We start from the raw sequence: 27,854 nt of genomic DNA on the forward strand, positions 1-27,854 counted from the left end.
ATTTAATGTACAACAACAATAATAAATCTGATAAGAGTTTTGACCAGCGTGAAGATTATCTCGATAATAATACTTTCTATAATATATAGGAAAGTTTTTTTATATATATATATAACCTTCGATATTATTTCAATATTTAGTTTCGATCTTTTATTTCTCTAATGAGGAAAGAAAAATATAAAAATTATACATTATGGAGCGACGTGATGGCAATATTCTCGTCTCCTAAAAATTGATTTGTGTCACGATCGATCGCAGTGCTCTTGTCGTTTCTTAAATCGTGCCTGGAAGATTCCCGGGTCTCAAGAAAATCGAAAGAAAAATGTTTGGTTTGCCTAATGATTGAACTCTCATTCGATGCAACTGCTAGTGATGGTAATGGCGCGAATGTAAAAACTATCACCGAAACATCAACGTTAAGTTAATGTTTGATACGAAGATCCACTTCCTACGATCCAATTTTTTAAGTATTTGTACAAAAACTAAATGTCAATGGACGAGTCAATTATCTGAAGATATGTCATACTATGACGATGCAATAAAATAAATAAGAAATTTTTCGAGAACAGGAAAAGTACAGCATTCTTAACAAAAAATTGATGTTTTTAAATAAAAAAAAATCTTATGTTCTTTATATTATCGCCACTGCAATTACTGTAATTTCTAATTATTTATATTGCACAATTTGTAGCGATAAGAGATGACTCTTATCATTTAGGTATGTAATGCGCTTTTCTGCTTTTTCATCGAAAATCCAACTTTCCATGGTTCTTCATAAGTTAATGATCCACAGTATAAATTTATATAATATTCCACACGTAGAGCACAGTGGATTTTAAACTTGAGAGACTTCTTCGTTGTGGCGGTTTTTTCGGATAGCTTCTAAATAACGAGCGAAGTCGACAATTTCGCGTTATCCGAGCGTAGCCGCGTACAGGAAAGAAATAGTAGGAGGAGAAGAGTGTATACGGAGAACGGACGTGGAAACGCGCTTTTTCCTTCGCGCGAAAAACGCACCTCGGCCCCGCGGAGAGTCACTCCGGAAATTGTGAAACGAGCGGTCGGTCCCTCCGTCCTTCGTTCACCTCACATCTCCTTCTTTCGCCCTTTGCCACCCTTTCCCATCGTTCGTGCACTCGTTTTCTCTCTTCCTCGTCATTTCCGTCTATCATCTGACGCTCGTTGCACGCGCAGTTTGGCGCTCTTTACGATCAATTACGAAGCCGTAGATTCTCAGACACCTAGCTAAGTGTATAGGGACGATATTTCGAAATGGAAGGGAAACGTCGAGATTGCCGACTACGGGCTCTTTCGTTTTATACTATCTTTCACTGCGAATACCTTCTCCTCGCGCCGCCATCGTCCTGCCGCGCGTCTCGCTCGGCTCGCTCCACGACGCGAGCTCTTTATCTCCGTTCTTCTCTTTTTCTTCTTCTATCCTCGTGGGTATACTCGTTACTAGAAGACGTGTGCACGATGAGAAAAGTAGAGTCCGAACGTATATTAGACGGGAACGGGCCGGCCGATCGGTTATCGGCGAAAAATATTGTGGATCGACGGCGACGGCCCGGTAGCCGTTTCTCTGTCACCGAATCGACATTCGCGCTGTAATTCGCAAACTGGGACAGAGTAATCGCTTTCTTGTTTTCATCCCCTTCCACATTACTCTTGGAGTTTTCGGCGCTTACGGTACGATTAAAGTTGAAGAATTTCGAGTTGGGAATGATGACGTGCGGGACGAATGAGATGATCGAATGAAATTTAATTTCAATTTCATTTCCGTGTAAACCGGTTCTTCTCATCCGAAATAGATGGGAAAGAGACTGCTCAAACAGAAGTCTGAATTTCACAATAGAAGTGGAAGACAGAACATTTGCCGCGAAATGTTCGCATGTGATAACGGTAGTACGATCGTTACCAATCGGTTTCTCGTTCTATCGGCCTTAATTATGCAACCGCAAATATTCTGCATCAGCGGAGTTCTTACAAGGAAGTGAGGAACATTTTACGCTGCGACGTTACTTCATTCAACATCCTCGTTAATGAGCTCTGATTTCATTGCAGCGCTATCCTCTACACATTTCGGTTCGCATCTTTGCACGGAAGTTCCAGAGCGGTTACGTAACTCCGTTTAGTAATTAGTAATTAAGGTAGTCAATGCACCAAACGAATTATCATACGCGAGATCGGAACCGAGGCATGAATAATCGCTCGAGAGGTGAGTAATTGCGAGTACACTTCAATTAACTCCCCGTGACTTCCATTAAAGGTATCTAACCGCTCTATTAGAGACGCATACCGAACTCGACATCGACCCACGAAGTATCAAAGTGCTTTAAGCATTCGCTTAAATTACCAGATCGCGCACGATGTCCGGTAAATTATGGTACATGACATTGTATAGGAAAACGACTCGCATTTCGACAAATGATCGACGGAACGTCTTTTAACTTTTTGCACGTAGACTCGTGCAATTTATATTTCTTTTCCTTCACTCGGCATTAACAAAACGAGTTAAGCGAGAGCACGTTACTTTTATCGGTTACCTCGCAAAATCTCAACGTATCTCTAGTATTCGCGGCACTTGTTACAGATACACGAGCGGTGTGAAGTAAACCGTCGTACATTCCGAGAAGATAAAGTCGGTCATTTTTTTCTCTCACCCGCTGGTGCTTTTCCTCCGGCGGGAACGATTGGGGTCGGTGCAAGGAGGAAGGAAAGTGGACCGCGCTGTTGGTCAAACTAATAAAAGACGGCTTACCGCTCCGCGAAATCGGCTATCCCGCACAGCTTGCGGGAACCTGCGACTTTTGCCCCCAGGGTCGAAGACAAAAGAAAGAAAAGGGAAAGAACTACCTTTCGAGTAAAGAAGGTCATACAGACCACGATGCTGAGGATGAACACGGGAGAAAAGTCGCGCTGAGAATACTCAGAAAGAGATCACGTGCGTCGACTAGATGGACGACAAGTGGCAGGCGACAGATAGGTAGAGAATTGCGTGACACGGCTGGAAATTATTTTTCGCACGCTCGAGAGTCGCAATGAATTAAGAGGCCACCTCACTCGTGTCCACGTTTAAATGGTTGGAACATTCAAATTATCCGATTTAATCAAATTTCTCTATCGTCGGAAATAGATGTTGCGAAAGAGCTTTTATCGCAATGGTTAAAAATGATTGAAAGATTCGCACACTAATACTCATTCATGGCGGCAACGAGATAATGTACCGTATGTTGCGATTGCGATTGTCATGTATAAAAATGTCGCAAGAAGTCGAAAAAGGGTCGTGCACGATTCGTTTATCGAATGCAATTGCCGTTATTTACGCGTGTGTAAAGGTAATTAACTTATCTGAATGTTCACTACCGCATATACCGGACATATCGCGTAAGTTATGGCTCTACTGTGGGGTGTTTTTTGCTTTCTGTAAAGCGTTCAATTCGCGGGTATTCGCTTTAGCATTATCGCATGTATTTTGTTTTACAGCACATTTACCAAACATCAAGATAATTTTTAAAGCTGTTGTTCATTAAATAGAGGAACATAGTGTTCCTTTGACCGGTTGTACCTTTAATCATTTGAATTTATAAAAAATTTATTGAATATTTGTATAAATAAAAATATGTAGTTTGTACTATGAGTATTAGAGGTGTTTTATAACTTATAATTATAATAATGAAGAGAATTATACTATATGAAAAATCATTTATTGTTTTCAAGTGTCCGAATGAAGTAGTTCAAGACGCTTTTTAATCTCATAAAATGTTGTATATGTATTCTGTCTTATGTTTGTATTGCCTAAGATGTTAAATAGATATTCAGAAAAAATTATTTACTGTCTTACTAACTTAATACTGTCAATCTTAACCTATAATTTATAAAAGTAATAACAAATAAAAAGTGAGCAAACGTTGTACCTTTAATCAGTAACTGATAGTGTATCTTTGACCAGTCAATACGGTGTCGGATAATTATTTAGTTTAGCTATCTTACCTCCAATATTAATAAAATTATACTCATTAGACGCGATTTTGAATGAAGTGAACGAAGGACGCTATTTTTGCCAGATTCAATCGGTTCGTGCAAAAACAAAAATCGCGTCTTTGTATGCTAAAGTTTATTCTTATATATTTTATATATAAAGTTATATATGGTGTAAAAAGACATCAAAAATATAAAAATATAAATAAAATTAAACTTTTGTTGAATATCTTATCTTTATACACACATTTTGTACATTGGTTAAAGGTACAACACTCCCTGGTCAGAAGTACAACATGGGTGTTGTATCTTTGACCAAAATTCAATTTTTTTCTAATGTTAAAAAAGATGTACTAAAGATAACAATTTAAATCTATAAAAATATATGTTAGTGTCAACACTTCAAAGAATATTTTAGAATTTTTTTGAATTTTTAGACATCAAAATACAACTTGCACAAGAAAAAATATCAAAATTGGTCAAAAGTACACCACTTTCCCCTACTGTTCTTCACTGTAGTACTGTTCTTTATATTCTGTTTTAATAATAAATTTCAAACTTCCTTCAAATTAATTGCAAACTTTTATAATGTTAAATGCACACGTACTCAATTAATTTTCAAAGTTTTTTTTCTTAAGCATGAAATTTCATTAAAAAAATTATTTTATTATTTCAATTTATTTTGAGTCAGAATTATCCCGTTCTCGATTATACCATATATTATATTTCCACAATCCGTATAACGTCTAGTTCATAGAATCTTAAAAAATCGTGATACGATAAAACTAATAAGTCCATAATAATAATAAATATTACATGAATACAGGTTTTTCAATAATAAAAATATGAATTACGCAAAATAGGTATTCTGTTTTCATTTCCTATGATTATACACTTCCGGCAGATGATGACTGAACTTTAGAGGACGGAAAAGTACCCAGGAAAATAGCCAGTTGTTATGGCCGACACCGGGGTTAACAGGCTGGCATAACTTAGTGAGTTTTAACAACGCACAACCGACGGACACGCCGTTGAATCTAATAAAAGTTGGTCAGCGTGAAACCGCGGCTTTAATGGGAGCCAGGGATCTCCCTGCGCGTCCACCGAAGGCGGCTGGTTCCAGCTTATTAAAAGCGAAATGGCCTTAATAAACAAGCTAGCAAAAGGTTTGTCGACGTCGGTCGAAACTAACTTCAACTACCCTCCCTGTTCGCTTCGCTCCGAAATGAGCGCAAAAAGCACTCGATAACACCGACAATTATATCATCTCGATTTTTATCCTTATTCAGTACCCCTCTATAGGCTAAATCGTGAAATTAATGATAAAGCATCTATTTCAAATGTGACCAAGTGTTTGTTTTACAGTTTATTAATTTCATGTAAGTGCGCGCGAGTTTCAGTAACGACGCATCTTATCATTGCGTCAAGTCTGACGCGCATGATGAAAAAAGTAAAACGTATTACCCAACGGAAAAACCAGCTCGTTCAATCATTCAACGTTATTATTCCATTAGCTCGACGACAGAAAAGTAATATCTTTTTACGGTATTTCACGCTGGCTCTAGTCCAGCTTGTTGATAAATCAGAACAAGTCGACATGGAGAAGTGCAGGTAGCAATTTTATCTGTGCATAAAATTCTACTCTCTAGCGGTTTCTCGCTTTTTCTAGAGAATCTTCGCAAGAATCCGCATTCGAGGCACATAATTCCTCGTGAGCGAATTCACCCTCACACGGCAATAGGCGCCATTTGCAAAGTCTGTCTTATATCCGCGTGTTGGTTAGATATTATTTTTTCGCCGGCGGCAAGGCGAGATAATAGTGGCAGCTGAAGCAAACGAAAGCATAATTCTGTCCGATAAAAAGCTTTTATTACCGGCAATTAGGATAAGCTTGCAGATACACCCACTCGTTCCCTATGTTTCCGCACGACATCGCCCCGCTTTTCCCTCGCCTCTTTCTCATTTTCCGTCAACGTTCTTTTGAGATTCAAAGAAGCTCGAAGATCATCTCATTAATAATAACGTTTTGCAAATGATCAAATAACTTAACAACGTTATATAATCATAATGAGAGTTACTAAATAAAAATAAACATAAAATTAATGTATTAAAAATATATAATAAAATATATATAATATATATAAATATAAATAAATATTATGTATAAATATGAAATTTTGTTTATCGAATATTCGTTTCGAACATAGTTTAATATTATTGTTTAAGTTTTTATATATTATATACCTGTTGCTTTGGTCTATTAGTAAATAACAGACCACACTGGCCTTTCATCGAGTGATTCTTCATTGCATTAGCTAATTTATGTATACCTTCTGCAATCTCGGTTTCCTTTGATTTTCCCAGACCCAGTGCAAATGGTCATTTTTCCTTCACAGCTCGGTTCAAACGTATTAATTGTAGTAATATTGTTTAATACTGTTGCCAATTCTTTTTCTATTTGACATGCATCTTCGTAATGCTTCCAATTGTACATCTTCAAATTTTTTCGGTGGCTTTCCATGCTCTTTATCATCCAAATCAAAATCATTGCTTCTGAATCATTTAAACCATTTTTCACACATGCTTACCGATAGAGCATGTTCTTTGTAAGCTTCCACAAGTAAACGATGACTTTCAGCTGCACTTTTCTTTAGAAAAAAATAATGAAATAAAACTTCCCGCAAATGACGTTTTTCCGGTACAAAATTTGACATTTTCAATGCGATAAAAATAATAGTTGTTTACACTTTAGTCAAATGAAATGTACTATGTTTTAAAGCTGCATATACACATTTCAAGTACATGTATTGCCAACTTTAAATAATGCAGCAGTATGACTATACCGTCATCTATTGAAAATCCGTAAAGTCATACTTGTATACCTAATATATAAACTATTAGTATTTCAGTCTGCACCAATATAAACGTATAAAACCAATATAAACACGTACAATGAAATTCACATTTGCGATATTTTACTTTCTTTGTAGCCTAATATTATATAAAAATCTGACATTTTTAATTGTATGAAACTTGTTAAAAAACATTATCGTCTTTTCATTTCTCTCGTTATTCAAGATCAAATGAGAGCTCGATTGAACCGATTTTGCTACGTGGGCCGTTAATTTGCAAAGTGCAATCGTATTATAATCGACCCGCAAAATAGCTATGTCTCATCCTATGCGGTAAACCGTAATCCATTGGGGACAAGGTGCTCGAAGACGTTTCCCGTTTGCGTCTCTCATTCTCCGTGATTGTTTCGTCGTGTTGCACAAAGTGCATTGCGAAGCGTTGTCCTCAAAATGCCACGCCGTTCGCCATTCGCGTTTATACTGCAATAATACTTTTGGCTCTGTTCCCGTGAGCTGCGCGAACTTGCCATTCGCAACGAGTTATCCTGGTGATATTTGCGCCCCTTTTTGTTTGTTTGTTGTACAGGGACAAGAGGCCGCTTCATGGAAGATGGTTGAGATTGGAAATTTTATCGTGCTTTCCGCTAAGCAGGTCTCACCAGACTAATTATGAAGCGGCATGCACGTAATAGCCCTGCGGTCAGTTACATTGAGGCTGTACTACCATATAATAATAACCCACACTCCGCAAAATTTTGCCATTTACGTAAATTACGTAATCCTGAATAAATAGCATTAACTTTATTCAAATTTAATCGAAGTGTTAGATATTAATTTTATCATTCAACCAACTACATTGATAATAATCGCTATTATGAAATGATTTTCTAAAAATTATTTACGATCAATCAGTATAAATCGATTAGCAAAGAAATTATTCTTCTTCGTTATCTTTCGTTAAAGTTTCACCTCAATAAACCTGATTGCAATTTCTCTCTTGCTAAACGATCAAGAATGATGAATTCGTTGAAAATTCAGTAGATCTGTTCATTTGATAAGCACAGCGTGCTAATTTCGCCTCTGTGGAAATTAAACGAGATTCTCGGATGACGAGAGCGAGCGTAATTTCAAACGAATCTCTACAAATGATACACTTTCCACTTCGGCGTACGTTGTTTCAGTCTTATTATGCATCTCTTCGTTCCTCGTCGGCAGCTTCACGTGGAGCCTGGCATGCTTGGAGGGGGTGAGTCGCAGTTATCGTTTGGCAAGGGCGCCAACCGCATCACCACTTTGACACGATGGCTACGTGCAGGCCTAATGGCTAGGCAAGTATGATAGCGGCGAGTCAGCGTTAGGTGAGGGTTGAAACACGAGGGGATGAAACACGACCGCGAAACGGAAGATCCTTCCAGGACCGCGAGAGGGCAAGGGTACTCCGTCCCACGCAATCTTGTGTTTCAGAAATCGCGAGTAATCCTCGTTGTCCTCTTTTGCATATCGCGACTTGTACTACGCGATTGTACGAATGGCGCAGACCCTATTTCCAGGAAAGATGCGCTTGTAAACTGTCGGACGCTTAAGTACGTCTAATAGCGCGGGAAATTGCCGTACGCCGAGACGGTTATTCGCCACAATTTCCGCCCGTTTTCGGCACATTTTCAGTAAAAGTTTTCGAGTTTTCATTTTAAATGTGTTTAAAATTGTCAGATATGAGTGTAAAACTAGAGTTTCTTCGAGAATGTCTGTAATAAGAAAAATGAACGTACTTTACTGTTATGGATACTTGTTCTTTATAAGTTTACATATAGAACGGTTCGTGACTAGTATATTAAATATCGAGCTTCTTATTTTTAATTGAAAATTAAAATCCTTATAAAAAATATCGAAAGAAGTCATTGCTTATTGTAACTTTTTAATTTTCAATCTCCGTGTCTTAGTATATAAGTAAACTCAGAATTAAAATTCCATTAAAATAAAGTCTATTTTTCAAATTAAATAAAGAATAAAGTTTCCTTATTTGCATTCCTTGAAGTTTAATTCGCAGGGAGATCTTGATTTTTCAACAGCTTGTTACAAAAGCTATTCACGTCTCGACATTCGCTATCGGCGGCTTATTCAAAGACGAATCTCAGCTCTTTCAGTTTTCACTATTCGTTTCTATTCAGAAAGTATTAATGACGGTTAATTTATTCGCGGCGTTAGTTTTATGGCGAACCGTCGAGTAATACTATAGCCTGTACGTGAAGTAGCCAGATCCACTTTCGGCAAAGCGGTTTCCGTCGCATTCGAGATGGTCTTAACGCGGATATGAGCGGGTAAACGACGCAGAGGTATTCGTCGTTATAGCGAACGGTACGGACCCAAGCAAACCGCAACCTCATAACTTCATTTGCCCCCGTAATACCGTGGCCACCGTTGTAACTTCTGCAAGCCGTGATGGCCGAATATATTCGCGCCCGCACGTATCTTAAGCTGGTTTAGAGAGGTAGAGATTATGCAGAGGAGGGATTAAGAAGCGGAGGATTCATCTAACGTGTTAATCGGACATTCGTGAAATTAGTTCTTGTTAACACCAGGTCGACTGGAAGTAAGACTAAAAGCAGCAAGAGTTTGCGAGGCTCGCTGCTATCTTGTAAAATATATCATCTAATCTAATGCAAGCAACGACATAGCAGGGACAATCTTCCGGCGTTTGTTGGTAAACTCTATATATTAATCCTGAAAATTCCTGGTGACGCAAGGAGGTGGCGATCCATCTCCTAGGAGTTAAATTTCGATAACGCGAGGAGATTTCAGATTACTTTATCCGGATTCCGAGCATCTGCTCGGAATTAGGACACGTTCGGGTTCGGAACTGAAGCGTGATTTATTTCTCGGTTCAAGATTCTTCTGGAAAGTGTCGTTCTATCAGCGTTACGTTGCAACGACAGCGCGTTTAAAGGGGCACATATTTTGCAGAACCATACTTGCGACTACAGAAGCTGATTGTCTTTCTGAAACGAAAAGATATCCGAGCTGATTTCTCAGAATTGATACATATCTTGTACAAATTCGCTAGCAACATCTCTACAAGATCGCTCTCCTTTTTATTCTGAGAAAAGAACGTTTCGTTCGTGAAAAACATGCAAGTTAGCTTGATAAACTCATTTTAATAAATTGAGCAATTTTTATTTCATTCGTGAAACGACATTTTCTTCGATGAAAGTATTCGCATTTATTTCAACATTTCGATGAGCTGTCGCTCAATGGTGTACAGTTGCTCGGTTATCCATTGAATTGAATATGTGATATAAAATAAGATAATATAAAAATAGATAAAATAAAAAAAACATAAAAATTATTTTCAGTAAAGTATTTCATTGAAAATTATTTCAAGCATCTAAAAAAATAATCCCTCAATTAAATTTTGAACTACAATAATTAGATCTGAATAGAATTTAACCACAAACAGACATTAAACGTCTTCCTTAGAATTAATTCGTGTAGCATAATATATTTCAAGTATATTATTTTCATCAAATTCAATATATGTATATTCAATATAGTTATTACATAAAATCTAATTTTTTTTTATAACAAAAATGTAACATTGATAAAAAAAATTCGTTGACGAATGTGATTCAATTAATAGGAAAATGAAAATGTTTTATAATGGATGTTCTATATAAAGCGAGACAATTAAATGTATGTTTTTTAAGGAAAGAAAGAGAGACACGATGCAGAGATGAAATATGCACCAAGTTAAGAATAAAATAATGCAATAGCTAGCTACCGTGCAATCAAACTGTTTGCAGAACGAAGCGCTACTCTCGCGCTATGAAGCCGAAGGTACACTTTCCATGTGTCGGAAAATTTATACTCAAACTTGGGTTTCGTTCCTACTCTATCTGTTCCTGTACTGCGCTGTTCGTTTACAGTTTCCAGTCGGACACTAAATCTATCTGCACAGTTAAATTCCGCTGGGCGCATGAAGACCAGTACGTTACGGATTCGGTACAATTTTAACGAGATGCTATCATAGTGTTCTTTGAAGAAATAATATAATCCTTGCATTACTGTATAAAATGCTACTGGTATAATAGAATAAAATGAAATAGTCGCTTTTGATTCTATTTATAAAAGCAATTTTACAAAATTCTAAACATATAAAGCAACCAAACCTAGAAATTCAAACCTAAAAACAATTACTGCAGTCACACATTTGAAAATTGGATTAAATAAGGGAAAAATAAAATTAATCGAGTTTGCTGCCAAAAATATATTTACTTATTTTTGTTAGATTGTTTGGTTGTGAAAAAAAACTATACGTCAATCACGTTAATTACTAAACGTGCAATGTAATAATTCGAGAATGCACGAGATGTCATCGGTTTTTGCCGTTTTTTGAAATAGATTTTTGATAAAAACGTATTAAAACCCCGGGTGACCAGTCAGCTGTCGCGCGAATACTTCGATTGCTGCGGCATTCCGTTTCCATTGCATGCACTATGGCCTACGCTACTCCATGAAAAATTCTTTGAAACAATCGACGCGTAAAAAAATCTGTGGGCGCTTTTTCAATGGCTCGTGAAAACTAAGTGACCATACGATCGAGTCGTTCAAATGGATTAAAAAAGTATCGAAAGAGCTAAAAATCTCTTAATGAAGATTTATTCCAAAAAAGCATTATTTAATGCTGTATTATCGTTTTATACGCGTTATCATCTTGCGGAGGGCGGGAGGGAACGAGTGAACAAAATCCGATTTGAAATATACAGTTAAAAATAATCCGATAACACGGATAATGACGGATCACAAATATAAGCGCGACGATACCTGAATCAATCGGCAATTATAATCGCACGCGTGGAACGATCATTATAAATGTAACTCGGTCGTTTCGTCACCACGCCGTAATGTTCCTAAACATATTTGCTATGTACACGTCGGTGGCATCGATTACGTTATGATCGTTAGAAAGACCAACGAGGAGGGGAAGAGGACCGGGAATATCCAGGACTTCCATTAATTCGACATCGACCTCGTTAATTACGCCGTAATAAGCGGCGACGGTGAAACGAAATGTAGACAATCAATTTATTCTGACCGCTTCGTCGTTTACTGTGTCCGAAGGATCGTTACCGTTAATGTATTGCACGGATAATAGGCTCGTTTCGCTGGATACTGGTGCACGTGCAAACGGCACCTGCACGTGTATCTCGTATTATTGGAAAATCATTGATTAAGTAGACACCGCGATATTATGTTACTCTTTAGTCCGCGTCAAGAAAATTTATTATTGTTGGTGAAAAGGTAGGAAGGTATGTCGATTCTGTATTCTCAAATTCTTAGAACTCGAGCTACGATCGTGTTAACGGAGAAGCGTATCGAAATATTTTATACGTGCTGACGAATCTCGCTTTGTCTTTTCCCCAGATGGAAGAGAAGCGTGACGTTTCGGGTTTATCTGAGTATTTTTACTTGAGATGATTTAAAAGTCTGACAAGCATAAACGTGTCTGAATTCAATCCGGAGTATTTATGTACAATATATGCACGTGGCTGCATCTTTACGCACGCTCCAAAACGCAGGACACAATTATTCACCCCTTCTTCAAGCCTCGCGTTCAAAAAATGCCTCGCGGATGTACAATTTAAATGCCGTAATCCGCTATCCAACGCTCGCGTTGACGACCTGTACATTAGGTAGTTACGCGAGTGCCTGTCGCATTGCGAGCTGCAACAAACACTTGCAATTTATGCAATTGTGTTCCATACTCGGTTTCCGCCATTGAACGTAAGCACTTTAAATTTCAAACGGCTTAACTCCGAGGGAACGGAAAAAAAGAGAAAAAATGGATAAAACAGTTTAGCATAAAAAATTAAATAAATTTAGCCGCAATCGTTCCGCCGAGCTTTTATGATTCTAATTACCATATTGACATTACGTGCGATCACGTAGTATCGGAAAGAAATAGCGCGCCTGCATTGGCTGTTACGATACGTTATATTATGGGAGGAATGATACATTACGTTTAGACCAGACGAGATTAATGCCTGCCACCACGATAGAATGTAAAATTTACTATTCACGCCAAAGTATCGTCGAACTCGACGTAATTTGCATTCGGTCATGCTAGATCCTGCGCGATACCGAGGCCAAAAAATGGAAGTGCCACGACATTAATTTTCATTTCCTCGCAAAAAGCGGAATTGCAGATAACGCACTGTGTGTGCTTTTCAATTAAACGGTGGCATATAACAACGCATCGAATACGTCCGGAAAAACCTTTTATCCGCATTAGAGTTGCGTGAGAACGTTTTGAAGAGAAAATGAGAAAGAAAGAGATAGAATAAAAAATAGAGAAGCTTTTTTTTCGCGTTCATATTTATGCGCGGATATGTGATCGATCCGAAAAGAAAATCTTTATTTCTCAAGTAATTATGGTTTCTCCAGATTAAAAATGCAACGAGATGTATTAAAAATGATTCATCTTCCCTCTTTACTACTCGCTCCTCCTCGTCGGTATGATGTTTTACGAGAGAGATACGCTCGTCGTATACTTCTCTCTACTGCTGCACATATTTATCGTTGCAAACGTCCTTAACCCTTATCCGGACGGTCTATTTCCCAAATTTGAACATATTGGTGTCGGTTTTTTCCAGAACGGTCGTACCGCAAAAGAATATTGCACGTATATCGACATATTTTCTTATAACAAAATTGTAGAAATACCAATATATGTATAGAACTAATATGTGTATTTATGCGACAAAAAAGTGCAAACTATTTTCTATTTTATGAAAATTACTGGGAAAAAAGTTGTGTCATGTTTTAATAAAAACTCTATATATCTATATATCTATATATATCTATATATATATATATATATATATATATACACCGTATGTTTTATTTTAATGGCCCCAGGTAAATATCTCGAAAGATATAGAAGATACGAAAAAATGTTTCAGACAAAAGTTGTATGGTTTCGAGAGGGACATAAGACGGTGTCATTAATTTGACCTTGAATAATTGTTTGAAAGTCACATAAAGGTCACTTTTAATTTCTTAAATGGAATCTCCTATTTCTCATTACATTTTCTTATAGCTTATCTCAAGAGTTTTTCAAAACATTGTAATAAAGTTATTTTTCATTGAGTACTTTTCGAGTTATAAAGGCTCGAAAGTTACAGTACCGCCGGTATTAGCATTACGCAAGCCATCGGTCGGGCAATTTTCGAGCCTTTATAACTCGAAAAGTACTCAATGAAAAATAACTTTATTACAGTGTTTTGGAAAGCTCTTGAGATAAGCTATAAGAAAATGTACAATTATTCAAGATCAAATTAATGACATCGTCTTATGTCCCTCTCGAAATCATACAACTTTTGTCTGAAACATTTTTTCGTATCTTCCATATTTTTCGAGATATTTGCCTGGGGCAATTAAAATGGAACACACGGTATGTATTTGATAATAAAAAGAATATGAAAAAATTTAAAATTTTGAAAATTTTTGTAGAACTTGTTACATGTAAATTCTTTTACGTTTTATGCTAGCTATTTATTAAATTATAAATCAGTGTTTTACATCGTATGCTACATATAGCAATGATATATTGTAATATACACCGACTCATTAATATAGAATCTGTACATAAATAAAATCAATATTTACATTATTACATATATAATCGTTATCTATACATATACCATATATATATATAAATTTATAAATTATGCTTCTCCCAAAGGCTGATAGAGAACAGAAAACAATATTTCCATTTCACCATTTATTTTTTAACAATATATATCGCATGTGCAGTCGCTAGCGATTGCAAAATCGTCGAAAGCCGCGGAAAGATTAAACATAAAACACTCTACGCAAAGTTCGACGGGATCCCTCCCGTGCTCCTCAATTAATTACCAAGCGGGGAATCGAAAATGCAGAAAGCCAGATCGTTTGCTCGGCTTCATCCGTCAAACGTTCCGAAAAGTTTTATTATCAAGACCGTAGTTAATGTAGTTTAAACCTCGCTCGCTCCACCGGGGTGCCGCAAAAGTTTCACCATCAAGCTAACTATTACAAGCTAGAAAACGAGATCCTCTGAGGAGCCGCTCGTGGTGGATAGAAGAACGCGGAGCAGGGATAAAGCACCGTCGTTGTTGATTCCTTTACTTAGGAAAAGAACTTTTATCACACTCGCGACGACTCGAATCGCGAACAATTATATTAAAGTCCTCGTTTACGAACGTGCAATTTGTGCGGATGGGAGAGAAAAGGGATTTGTGCTTCGTAGATTAGACTAAAACGGACTCGTCTTGCTTTATACGCGTTTAGCGTCGCTCCAATAGAACGGAGATTACTTTCCGTTCATGCTTAAGTCAAGGAAGCCGGATATGCTCTGCCGGATCGCGGTTCTTATCTATCATGATATTTGTGTCGCCGATGCGTTCCTAAATCAATATCGCATTACCAGGCAAATGTTATATACTGAATGGTAATACCGCGGTACGTCAATCAAATTACTTGTGGATCGCGTTACGCGAGCCAATCGACCGAAAACTGCATAGCATCGAAATTATCGCGTCGCCGCCCACGGATTTATCAAAATTTGTTGCACCAGCTGCGCTTTATTAATTTCGTTTTCGATGCTGAAGCGTGCCGGCTTGCGAGTGCGGAATTACGCTTCCTTGTTCATTTTTTTTCTGCCCTTCTGAATCGTTGGTTATTTCTATTAAAATCATGATGAAAATGAAAATCAAACAAGCGAAAAACTGAAATCGTATATACGTAGATAGTTTAGTGTCGCCTACGAAAATTTTTCCAACAAATTTTTGTTCTAATAGTAATTATATTAATAACAATGTAATGTTTGCTTTTAGAGCAAAATTATTTCATCTCAGCAGTAAGATCTGCAGCTACAAAAGAAGAAATTAAAACAAAATATAGGATAGATAATATTATTTGAGATTTTAATAATATCATTTATTATATATATATGTATACGTTAAAAGATAAAATATACATATATTTAAAAAACAAAGAGAATTTCGATCGTGATTAAGAATTTTTATTGCTCTATTTTTACGCCAGCTAATTTAAGCAATTACAAGATTTTCTACTATGTACATCTGCACGGCGTCAGGTTAAAATAAGTAAATATAAAAATTTGCCTAAAAAATTCAATCTAGATGTTTAAGTAATTTAATACGAGGCGGAGAATATGCAAAGGTTGCCATCACGTCAACTGTCAGGAGTAACGTGTCAAGTCAACTCAACTTAATCATTAAGTAAATAAGCTTAGCGTTTAGCGCGCGAACTTAGCGCCAACTTTACTCAATAAATTAAAGTCTGTGTTCCAGATACGAGGCGTGAAGTTTCCACGCGAGACACCCTCAACGAGTAGTTACCTCATCAAAGGCGGTAAGCAGATTTATGATTGAGCGAAGATCGCTCATAAATAACGAGTGCGATGTAGCGCCCAACAATCCGTCTAGTCGTCATTTAGCGAGCATTTGTCGAAGCACGCGAAAATTGCAACTTCGTATCCGGAGCGGCCAAACATCATTAATGTTACATTCGTCTCATCGTCGGCGAAAACGTTATAACGAGAGATCGCGAGGTGCAATCGAATATGCGATAAACCCATACCTCTCCTTGGTCCACTCAATTTTTCCTTCCGCCGCCCGCGCCGTCATCGCCGACCTCGTTGTGCGCGCACGCATCCTCGAGCGATTTATCGCACGCGTGTTTACCTCCGAAGCGCCCGTATTCTCACTAACACACACCCGCATACGAGTATGCAGAAGCGCGTGAACGCGTGTCTATGCACGCCCGTGTCGCCACTGCGCTCTCACGACTCACGTGTGGACACGCGGCGCACGCACATCCACCTATTCGTGCACGCTTCTACGATTTTCGAGTGGTGGCACGTATATATGTATATGTATACATATATACGAGCAACGGCGAGGGTGGATTTCCTGTGGGCATGCGTACAACTCGCGGAATGACGGCAGTAGGGTGGAAATCGCGGAGGTTCGAGGGTACGAACGAGGGTGACACCCTGCAGTCTGACGCGGGACTTCGACCCCCGCGCTTCGACGGGGATGAAGTGACGACTGGTGGCGACTGGTGGCGACTCGATCTCTTGATCTCTCGGACCCGCAGCCGCTCGAGATTCGCGAGCAGAATTCGGTGCGCGAGTTCGTGTCGCGATGGAGATACAAGAGGAGAGTCGTGTATTGCAAATGCAGATACCTTAGTTATTTTTCGAGCATTTTCATTGGGGTAATTACGATCAATTAAGACGACTCGATAAAAAACATTTCGAAAAAGAAGACGACGGATCTTTGTGTTCGAACAATTTTATTTTCGCGGTAAGCTAGAAAATTCACGTGTAATGCGAAAGTTTTCGCGCGGAAAGAATAGTCTACGTATCGACTTCGGTAGTTGAAACACGGTTTCATTTCCTTTTTCTTGTTCCCTTTTCACGATCTTTTCGAGTTATCAGATTCACGAGAGAGATATGCTAAAGAAAGAAAATAAAAATAAGGCAACGCGGTTCGAAAAGTCACCGTATTTCTTTCCATTCAATCACGAGGTGTAGGAAATTTTATTTGCGGAAGAGAGCGCATCGGAGCGGAAAGACCTGTCGATCGCATACATCGGGGGACTGTCAAAATATAAATTGGAGTACGTTGATTTCGGAAAGTGGTCATGCCTCTGTTGCGAGTGTTTCGTTAATTAACATGGGAACGGAAGCAGAGAAGGCAAGAGACCGATACAGGAATGTCGCGGAAGGAGGAGCCGACGGGGAGGGGGAGGCAGAGTCAGTCATGGTAAGTCGATTACTTCGTGGTCGATGATCAAACGTCGCTTTCATTAGCCACGGTCTCGGTTGCTGCGGTTAAACATTCCCGACACTCTCATCGACCAACCTTGAATCAAAGATTCCATTACACGGCAGAATTAAACGCTCGTTGACGTGAGTTTGCCTTTTTATCTTTCACTTATCTTGTAACGTCATAAACGGATGTAAACATGTTCCGATATTCCATAACGCAATAGTTATTAAAGAAAGGCGAAGCTTAAATTGAATGACGTTTCAACTAAAATGTCAGATAAATGTCGTTTTTTTATTTATTTATTATTTCTTTCGCGCGTCTGATAGAGAGAGAGAGAGAGAGAGAGAGACTGCAGCGATATTGAAAAATGAACGAATCAAACGAAATGAACTTTCGTCGCAATTGTAAATTAACTTCCCTCGCATTGCACGGAGTCAAACGTTTTCTTCGATACATTTTGCACGTAACGCGCAATATTGCGTCAGAAATGCCACAAGAATCGTGCGCGTAATCGGTCATTAAAGTTCGAAACACGGAATCTTGGACTTGAAAGCGTCGAAAGACGGTCGCCACATTTCGTTCCACGCTATTGATTTAACGTGTAACTTTGCGCAGTTTCCAAGGATTTACAAACTGAAATCGCTCGATCATTTGTCGTCCCGAATACCTTAGCAAATATAACGTTGGCGACAGTCAAACGCTGCAGGGAGGAATTCGGTCGACTCTCCGACGCCCGCCGTCGGCGACGCGACGAGGCGACTCGTATCGACTTTCACCCTAGAGAAAGAAAGCGCGCCCTTTCTCTATCTGCAACTTTCTCTATCTCCCCCGCCGGCACTTTATTCGGGATCAAAGCCTTCTATCCGACGATTGCGAGCGCTCGGGCGGGTGTAACTTTACGTCTCACCGAGCTTTCACTATGCACCAAGTCCCAAACGTAATTTCGATCGTCTTACGGCGCACGAACTATATCTCGATCCGTATTACGTAACGACTCTTAATGCGCCGTAACTTGCGACTAGCGCGTAGGATTCCGCGAGAATTTATGGAAGCTGGAACTTCAGGCTAATTTGTAACATTACGTGCGAGTACGAGTTACGTGCTCTTGCTCGGTAATCTTGATTCGTGCGTTCAGATTATTTTTTTACACGTAGAAATAAATTTAAGCAAAATTTAGAATAAAATAATTACTATTTTTAAAATATTCAAAACAATAAAGCAATGCAAAACGTATAAATACGGAAGACACGAAAATATAGGACAGCTCGTAACACTGGGCATATTCGTAACTTTAACGTAACTCTGCGCGAAACTATATAAATTCAAAGAAAAATTTATTACGTATGCGGAAGATATAAAAGGATATATGTTTTTATAGTCGTGAATTCTCCATTTCCTCGCACCGAAATGGTGACTTGTTTAAAAATATCTTCGACATCTGATACAAATAATAAAAATCAATATATCATGTTTTTCAGCGAAAATGAAAACATATTGAAATATCTACAACCGTAAACTGAAATATCGTTAATTAAATATTTATAATTAAATGTAATATGTAATGTAAAGAGATAATTAATAGATCACTTTTATATAAAGAAAAAAGTTCTATCGATATTATAATATAATATAAATAATATAGAGAGTGTCGTTGCGCTTGTCTTAGCACCGAGATACAATCTCCAGATATATACATAATATTAATAATTTTATATAATATGGTATATATTATAAAAATATATCTGTAAGTGTTCGTAGTTGCAACAAAGAATAGACTTGTTTTACCTTTCATCCAAGATATGTTATATTTTAACTTGTAATACAATCCCACATCTAACTAGCCTGGACCACAACTTCGCAGAAGGCGATAGTTTGGTGAAATTTGTGACTGTTATGAGGTTGTACAAGCCGCTCGGTCAAAAGCTTAATTCAATTTTCGCGGTTCGAAGAACCTGTTCTCCGCGAGATACACCTCCCTATGCTCTCTCATCGATCGTTTCGTAGAGAGAACATCTTCGTCTTTGTTGTCATCTCGTCCATCTCCGAGTAGCGAAACGCTCGCGGAAGCGCTTTCTCGCACCATCGAATTTCGAGGAGTACGATTTACGACGTAATTCCGATCGCTCTGTGCGCGCTGCGTAATAACTTCGCATCTTGGCGTAATATCACAGACGAACAATTTTATCTCGAGATTTGTAAAACTGTCAGCTATCTACCTATACGAACACATTTTACGATTGCAATTATATTTCATCATATAATGATAAATTATCATATAATGATAAAATATAATTTTGTCTCAAAGTATTCTGTATCTCTCCTTATCCGATTTAGTCTATAAGTTCTTTCTCTTCTCCTTCGTTAACAACGTGAAAAGTATTTTTGAAAAGGATTCATCGGCTAAAAAATAATTCAACAAAAGTGGAGTAACTTGTATATTTCCTTAATAAATAATCCAAGGGGGTAACCACTTAATGCAATCGTGAATCCTCGAAATCATTATAAAATTCATATGAAATCTCTATGTATAATCCGATAATTACATATGCAACCACAAGAAATCATTGTATAATATTAAATAAAATCGTATATTTTACCAAATGACTTCATATGTAGTGAAAAAAATTAGTTGTAATCAGATGAAATCATATAAAATTAAATAAAATCATGTAATCTGTGGGACAATATTTCAGCTAGTGGTTATTCCCTTGAAATAATCTTAAGTTATCCTTTTTGCGGCTAATGCAATTGGAATTTTTCGAAATAATTTTCTTTTGTTCCAATTTATGTAATTCTCTTCGTTACGAGAAGATGCGTTCTATGACTAATTGCGTCGCGTTAACATTTAACAGTTAATTCCACAAAGTTTTTTGCTAAGGATTATCACAACCTTTCGATCTGCCAGGCAAAGTAGCTGGGGATGCGACTTCACGCCTCAACGGGCTTCCAACCCCGGCGAAAGTTGTCAAGCACAATTTCATTTGATGAAAGTCGCCACTAAATGCGTGACAAGAGGTAATTTTTAACGCGAGGAAGCCATTACAACGAGTAATTTCCGTAACGAAAAGTCCTCGTCTGACAGAGGGATACTATTCCGTTCGAAATTTCATTCATGTAGAGCAAGAGACGATTTAACAATTTTTTTATTATACAAAGTGATTAAATAATTTAAAAAATGTTTATAAAAATCAAATATGAATTATAAAATGCACAGTTAAATTTTAAATGTTATACTGAATGCTCAGGGATTGGATTTTTTCTTTTGTCGATAGTTTGTGTGTGTGTGTGTGTGTGTGTGTGTGTGTGTGTGTGTGTGTGTGTGTGTGTGTGTGTGTGTGTGTCTGCAGTATTATTAATAAAAGCGGATAAAACGTATGAAGACGAGTCTTCATAAAAAAATATATACCATACGATATATCCATATGTATGAATTTATTTAATTTTTCCTCTTTTGCTGTTAATACACAATGGATTATAGTGCTTGAAAAATAACTATGTTTCTTTACTATAGTGTTATCACTTTCGTCATAATAAATTGATATTCTGCCAATACGAGGACTTCAAGAAAAAGAAGAAAAAGAAGAAGAGATAATATAATTTCTACATGAATTATATAAGTCTGACAAAGATACTAATTGAATCACCATGTCTAATGATAATTTTGCAAGAAATATGGCACTTCAGCATCGTGTATTCAAAGTACAATGAAAAAATATTTAAGTAATATCGTATAAAGGTAAAGTTAGAATGTTAAATACAATCATCTACGAGCAGTTGCTATCTACTTCGTTTCAGTCACACAAATTTGGTTAGTTTCACCGCAAAATGGTTAAATTCCTCGTTTAAAAGTCTCTCGTGCACATTTCCTTGGCTGTTAGGCAAAGGATTGTTATCATACTCTCTCGATCTACCCCGCAAAACTAGCTGCGGATGTAACTTCGCGCTTCATCGAACTTCTTCCAAAGGGCACAAATCCCCGACGTAATTTCAGCCAGAAACGATCACATCTTAATATGTATTATATAGTGACTTTTAACGCTGGCGAAACGTACAACCACGACAGAAAGTTTTAGTCAATATGTAGAATGGCATCGGTACAGGAAACTACGATCTGTTTGACCAAAAAGTTAAATTAAACTACATCATAGTATATGTTACACGAAGACTCAACTTGTTTTCCGACTTTTTTCCGACTTAGATATAATAATTAAATTAATTTTTAATTAAAAAAACTCGTTTTAAATTCATTATAGATTTTAATTGAATAAACGTAATTTAGATCAGTTATTATGAGTTCGCTTAATTATAAATTATCTGATATTTTATATCTGATGAAAATGTATCTGATATTTATACAAAGTACGATTACTAATCAATTATTCCGAAAATAAAAGAAAAAAAAGTTGTGTCTAATAGATTTTAACTGGCAAAGTTGTCATTGTAACCGATCATGATTGATCATTTAGTCATTTAATAAAAACAAATAAAAAAGAAAGTAAATATATGCATCTTTAACTTTTTTTGTTTTCTTGGACGCGCGCGCGCGAGTAAAATTATAATTTATTGAATAAAAATAAATTAAAATTTAATTATAAATTAGCGCGATATATTTTGCACGGAGGAGCATACGAATTATGTGAAAGAAGTAAAATAGAGTAATTACGTTTTTCTTTACTGATTACAACGATATAGGTATCTCAAAATTGACATTTGGAAATTCTATATCGATTCTCAGCCACCGGAGCAGAATAGTTGAAATTCAAACGCCCGCCATGCTTTGCTTCTTTTGTTTTCCTATAGTGATTTTCGAACACGAATTTTTCCCGAATTTTTTTCGCAGATTGGAAAAAAGTTGTGTCAGATTTGAAAAATTCCGCATACATTTTATAGCAACGAAATGAAACAATAAAAGTTTGAAATTACGCGTATTTAGAACATTATTTTACAATTGGAAGATATGTACAGATAAATATGTAAATGATGAATAAGTAGATTTAACATGGTCGAAGCAAGTGTACCAACTATTTGAAATGTTGAATTTAACCTGTATAAGTATTCAGAATTTCTAATGTTCTCTGTTATAATATCCGAGTCGGTATTTTAACCTTCATGTTCGACATACCATAGTTCATTTTTATCGTTGTTTGTTTTTAAAAACTCCCTGCGTAAGAGAGTTTTATTCGATGTACGGTATAAGATGTATTTGCACGTACATAAGTAAGGACGCAGAGACTTTGTGCAACTTCGTACTTCAACAAAGTCATAGTTTGACGTATAGGTAACAGTGGAAACATGATAGATGAGACAAGAATCGAAAGTTCTGAATGTTTCGCTGCACCGGGTACAACATTTTCGAAGCTCTTAAATCTTAAATCTCTGAAATACTTAAATATAGGTATTATACAAATTTTATCTAATATGTACTTAATGATATATTTATAATACGAATATCAACGGCGTTTCAATGTAAAGTATCGTACTTTATCTGCTTTAAAAATGCATAACGGAAATATGGATCAAGAACTTAAAATTATTCCTTGAAAATTGGACGTAATGCGACTGACTTTACAAAGCTATTATTCAGGAATAAGAACTCCGCCAAGTACAAACTTCGTCCACACAATACTTCTTAAGAAGCGTCACGAAAATTTATTCCTCAAAATTCACAGCCAGTAGACTATACGACGGCTAAACCCAACGGTTTAACATAGATCGTTGACCCACTTTTTACCTTCATTCGAGACTTGGTGTGCGTGGCGGATCAAAGGCTGCGATAAGAGCGAAGTTTCGTGACTTTTTGTTTGTGTAATTTATATATTCGTATATGTTCACATTTTTACCTGGGAAAGTTTTAGCAAAGTATGAAGGGCAGTTCTGCTGAAGTCCGAAATGTAGTTAATTGAAAGAAGATGGAGGATTCCGCAAAATTTCTTCTCACGATCATACACTTATAATCGAGTGTTCCGCGAGTTTCCAAATTAAAAGTTGTTAATTTGAAACGTAATCAATCTTTACTTCGTTATAAGTCGATTATTCCTTTCTCGACGCAGTGCTCGCAAGAACTTCACATTTCGAATATTACATTGATTTCATCAGAATTCAGACTTTCCGTAAGAAAATATTTTGATTTGTCCCAAATTAGCAATGTAAACTAGAACGTTACCGATTCTATGCCGTAGAGGCGTATCTATTGTAATCACAGCTTTAAGAGAAATTGCGTGTCTCTTTGGAAAAAGGAGAGCCATATCTTTTCTAAATCTTCGCACAATGTGGAGTGAAAAGGGTTAAAAAGATGCAGTTCTCTCGCGTTATCATATTTCTCTTTGTAGATATTATTTGTTGCGCAGACCGCGTGTATACGACGCGGTCTCATAAAATACGTGTGACACGCTAAAATAACGACTGCACTCTTGCAGGTCATTGTGTGAGCGCTTATGTACGACCGGCTGACGCGAATACTTTTTTGTCCACGAATGTTTTATATGTAGTGCTCATTGCACATTTCCTATCAAGCAACAGATTCATACGAGTCGTTAAATTGCAACCCGCATTTATAAAAAGCAAGAGATTCATACAATCTTATTATACTGAACATTCTTATTTCTGTGCTACTTCCGAAAACTTTATAGGCGAGACATGTAAATTCTCGGCAAATTTTCTTCCGCAAAAATATAAAAATCCTCTAAGCCATATTATTAAAAAAAAACAATATTTACAAAAATTTGGTATTTTAAATGTCAGTGAAAGAATGTGTCTTTAAAAATTTAAATTTTCCTCTTTTCTAATCTATCCATCCTTACTATTTAATGAATATTCAAGTATTCTAAACGTTAATTTCTTTGATTTTAAGATAATATTATTTACATACTCTATTAGAATTCTAGTCGAGTTAACCTTATATATTATAAGAACCTGGATTGGTTGATGTAAGGTAATCCTAAATAAGGTACACCTAAGAAGGTTCTCATCAGATTTGAGTATGGTTGATTTTTGTAAGCTTAAAATTAGTTTTTATGTTATAAGCACCTGGTTTGGTTGATCTAAGATAATCCTAAATAAGATACACCTAAGAATGTTCTCGTCAGGTTTGGGTATGGTTGACCTCATTTCTATAATACGCTGCCACGCCACGAGATGGACGCGTTACTCGTAAAAAGAAAACGTCTACAAGTTCCAGTGTTGCGCTTAGATAATTAAAAATTATCTAGATATAGATAAGATAAATCACATAAAAATGTATCTTAGATAAGATGAAGATGATTAACTTTACACTAATCTAGATAAAAGATGAAATTAAAAAATTTTTATCTAGATAATTTTTAAGATAATTTTGTTTTTAACTAACTATTAGGCAGTAAAACGATTTATGCTCAATTTCTTTACCTCTAGATAATTATCCAAGAGATCTCTCAGAATACAATGGAGATATTTCCTGGATAAGGTTATCTCCGCAACTTTTATCTGGAAGTGAAGAAATTGGGTATTAGGATACAAAAAATGTATTTATATTTTCATTAATCTTTATTTTTTACGAATAAAAGTTTTTTGAATATTTCTTCTAACAAACGGTTTCTACGTGGAATTAATATTTCAAAATATCGTTCAAAAATAAAAAGGCGCTCTACTGGCGCTGGCAATGATGTGTCATATTTAAAAAAAAATTGTTTGACATGTGGATACAAATTAAAAATATCTAATTCCTTAGATTTATCTTCTAAATATGAAAGTACTTCAATGTGAATTATGACTGATGATACTAATTTTAGTTTTATCTATATCATAAAAAAATTCTCATCATTACTACTACTAGAAGTTATATAGAAATTTGTTTACAATACTCTTCTACAATCTTAGTTAATTTGAAAAAGATTTTATCTAAAATAAGATAAAGATAATCCATATTCTTAATAACCTAGATAAAGATAGGATAAAGCCATTTCTTCATCTATATAATTATCGAGATAATTTTATCTATTGTAGATAACAGAAAACATTGACAAGTTCTATAAGAAGACGTGCAAGTCGATTTGGATAATCTCCTAGAGATTATAAATTTCCTTCAGAGTATACCTACCTTCTGGGTCTCTGAAATACAGGGTGGGCCATCTAACGTTTTCAATTTCAACTACCGATTACTTTGATTTTGGCAACACTTACATCATCCGTGTTATGAGAGAAAGTTAGTTTTATGTTTGACATTTACAAAATGAGTCGCTTTTCGCTTGAACAAAAGTGGGAAATATTGAAAACATATTTCCAAAATAGTGAGTCTTCTACTGAAACTGTAAGAAAATTACAAAAAATTTTTGGTAAACAAAACGTGCCTTCAAGTCAGTATGTGAATCAATTTGTGAAGCGAGTTCGTGAAACTGGATCGTTGTTGGATAAAACAACACGTTCTCGTGCTCCTACAGTGCGGACAGCTGAAAACATTGCCACTGTTGCTCAGAGTGTTAGTGAACAACCATCAACATCAACTCGTCATCGTTCTCAAGAATTGAACATTTCTCGCACTTCTTTGAGGAGAATTTTGCATAAAGACCTCGGTATGAAGGCTTACAAAGTTCAATTAGTCCAAGAACTGAAGCCTCATGACCATCCGTTGCGTTTCCGGTTCGCCCAATGGGTTGAAGATCGTTTAGCCGAATAATCAGCCGAAATACTGATGTTGGCCGCCTAGAAGCTGTGACTTGACTCCATTGGATTATTTTTTGTGGGGTGCCGTTAAAGATAAATGTTACGCTAATCATCCAGAGACAATTGATGCCTTGAAACACGAGATTGAAGTTGCCATTCATGAAATTCAAGCTCATACAATCGAAAAAGTACTTCAAAATTGGGTTCATCGTATGGGCTACTGTAAGGCCAGTCGTGGAAGTCATTTAAATGAAATTGTGTTCCATTCTTAAATGTCAAAGTGCACTCTTTTGAATACAAAAAAAAATTTTTTTAAATACCAATGCGTTTTATTTTTACAGCTAAATGAAATTGAAAACGTTAGATGGCCCACCCTGTATAAGGACGATTTTTGCTTTTTTTGGAATGTAATGCTAAATTGATAGCATTTGAACAATTCCCAACTTAGAAATTTATCCAGTGATTTTTGCAAGTCTTAGCCAGGTTAATCTTATTTCATTATCAGGTCCTGATAAGATCCTTGTCAGGTTCTCATCAGGACCTGATGAGGCTATCCGGATAAGGACCTGACTACTGTGTTGCGTTACATGACTGATCAAGTCCCGATGAACTTACCTTATCAGGACCTGATAACGAAATAAGGTCAACCAGATTAGGACCTGTTAAAATCCCTGGATAAATTTCTAGTCTGGTTATTATTTCATCAAACAGTAACGTCAAAGTCCTGTGTATACCATAATTCTTGTAACGAAAGAAGATAAATAGAATATTTCGAATCTTTATTTTACACGAACAAAAAATATTATTTATTTACTTTCGACATTTTTAATTTTACGCTAACTTAGCAAATTCGATAAAATACAGAAAAGGATTGATGATCAGAGTTAACAATGAGATAATTGCGGCGAATTCATCGTGGCTAACACTTGTATGGAGATGGACGAACGAGCGACGCTCGAATCGCACTTGACCCGGGAAATCTGATTTTCGCAAATTCGCTCTGTAGTATCTACCAGACGGAGATACCCGACATGGAAGAACCCACGAAATTCGATTTTCGGGATTTGTGTACAGGTCATCCGAGCTAAAAGCGTGAGCTACCGAGTTAGCGAATAAGCGCTCAAAAGGAAAGGCAATTGGGAGAGATATCTCTGAATCCTACCTATCATCTCTAGACAAGAACAAATATGTATTTACTGAAACTGTGATGCTATAGGTCCTTTCAAACAGAGAGTCAATAAGTTAAAGCACGCGAACTGTTGGATTGTGCATGAATATCTTTCTTGTTAACAGCATCAAACGGCAAGAAACTTACTTATTAGCAAGTTTGGTATTAAGTGTATAAATTGAATTTAAATAATTATATTTACGTGATAAAAAATTTATAAATAAGTTGTTTTTAAAATGAACTACATAGGTGTTAAAATATTATAACATAATATAGCTATGTATAGTAATGTTAAAAAATTATAAAATTATTATGGATATTCAATAATTATTTTAGTAAATGAAAGTTTGACGTATTATGCCTGATTGGTTTGTATTCGAA

The 27,854-nt window shown here is 36.5% G+C and overlaps 1 pseudogene; it reads left to right on the forward strand.

Moving 5' to 3' along the window:
- Window positions 1-26,318, forward strand: part of LOC108722735 (uncharacterized) — a 46,998-nt pseudogene extending 20,680 nt beyond the window's left edge.
- The last annotated feature ends 1,536 nt before the right edge of the window (window positions 26,319-27,854 follow it).

The sequence above is a fragment of the Mycetomoellerius zeteki genome, unplaced genomic scaffold (genome assembly GCF_001594055.1).
Source record: "Mycetomoellerius zeteki isolate Tzet28-1 unplaced genomic scaffold, Tzet1.0 scaffold214, whole genome shotgun sequence".
Lineage (NCBI taxonomy): Eukaryota > Metazoa > Arthropoda > Insecta > Hymenoptera > Formicidae > Mycetomoellerius > Mycetomoellerius zeteki.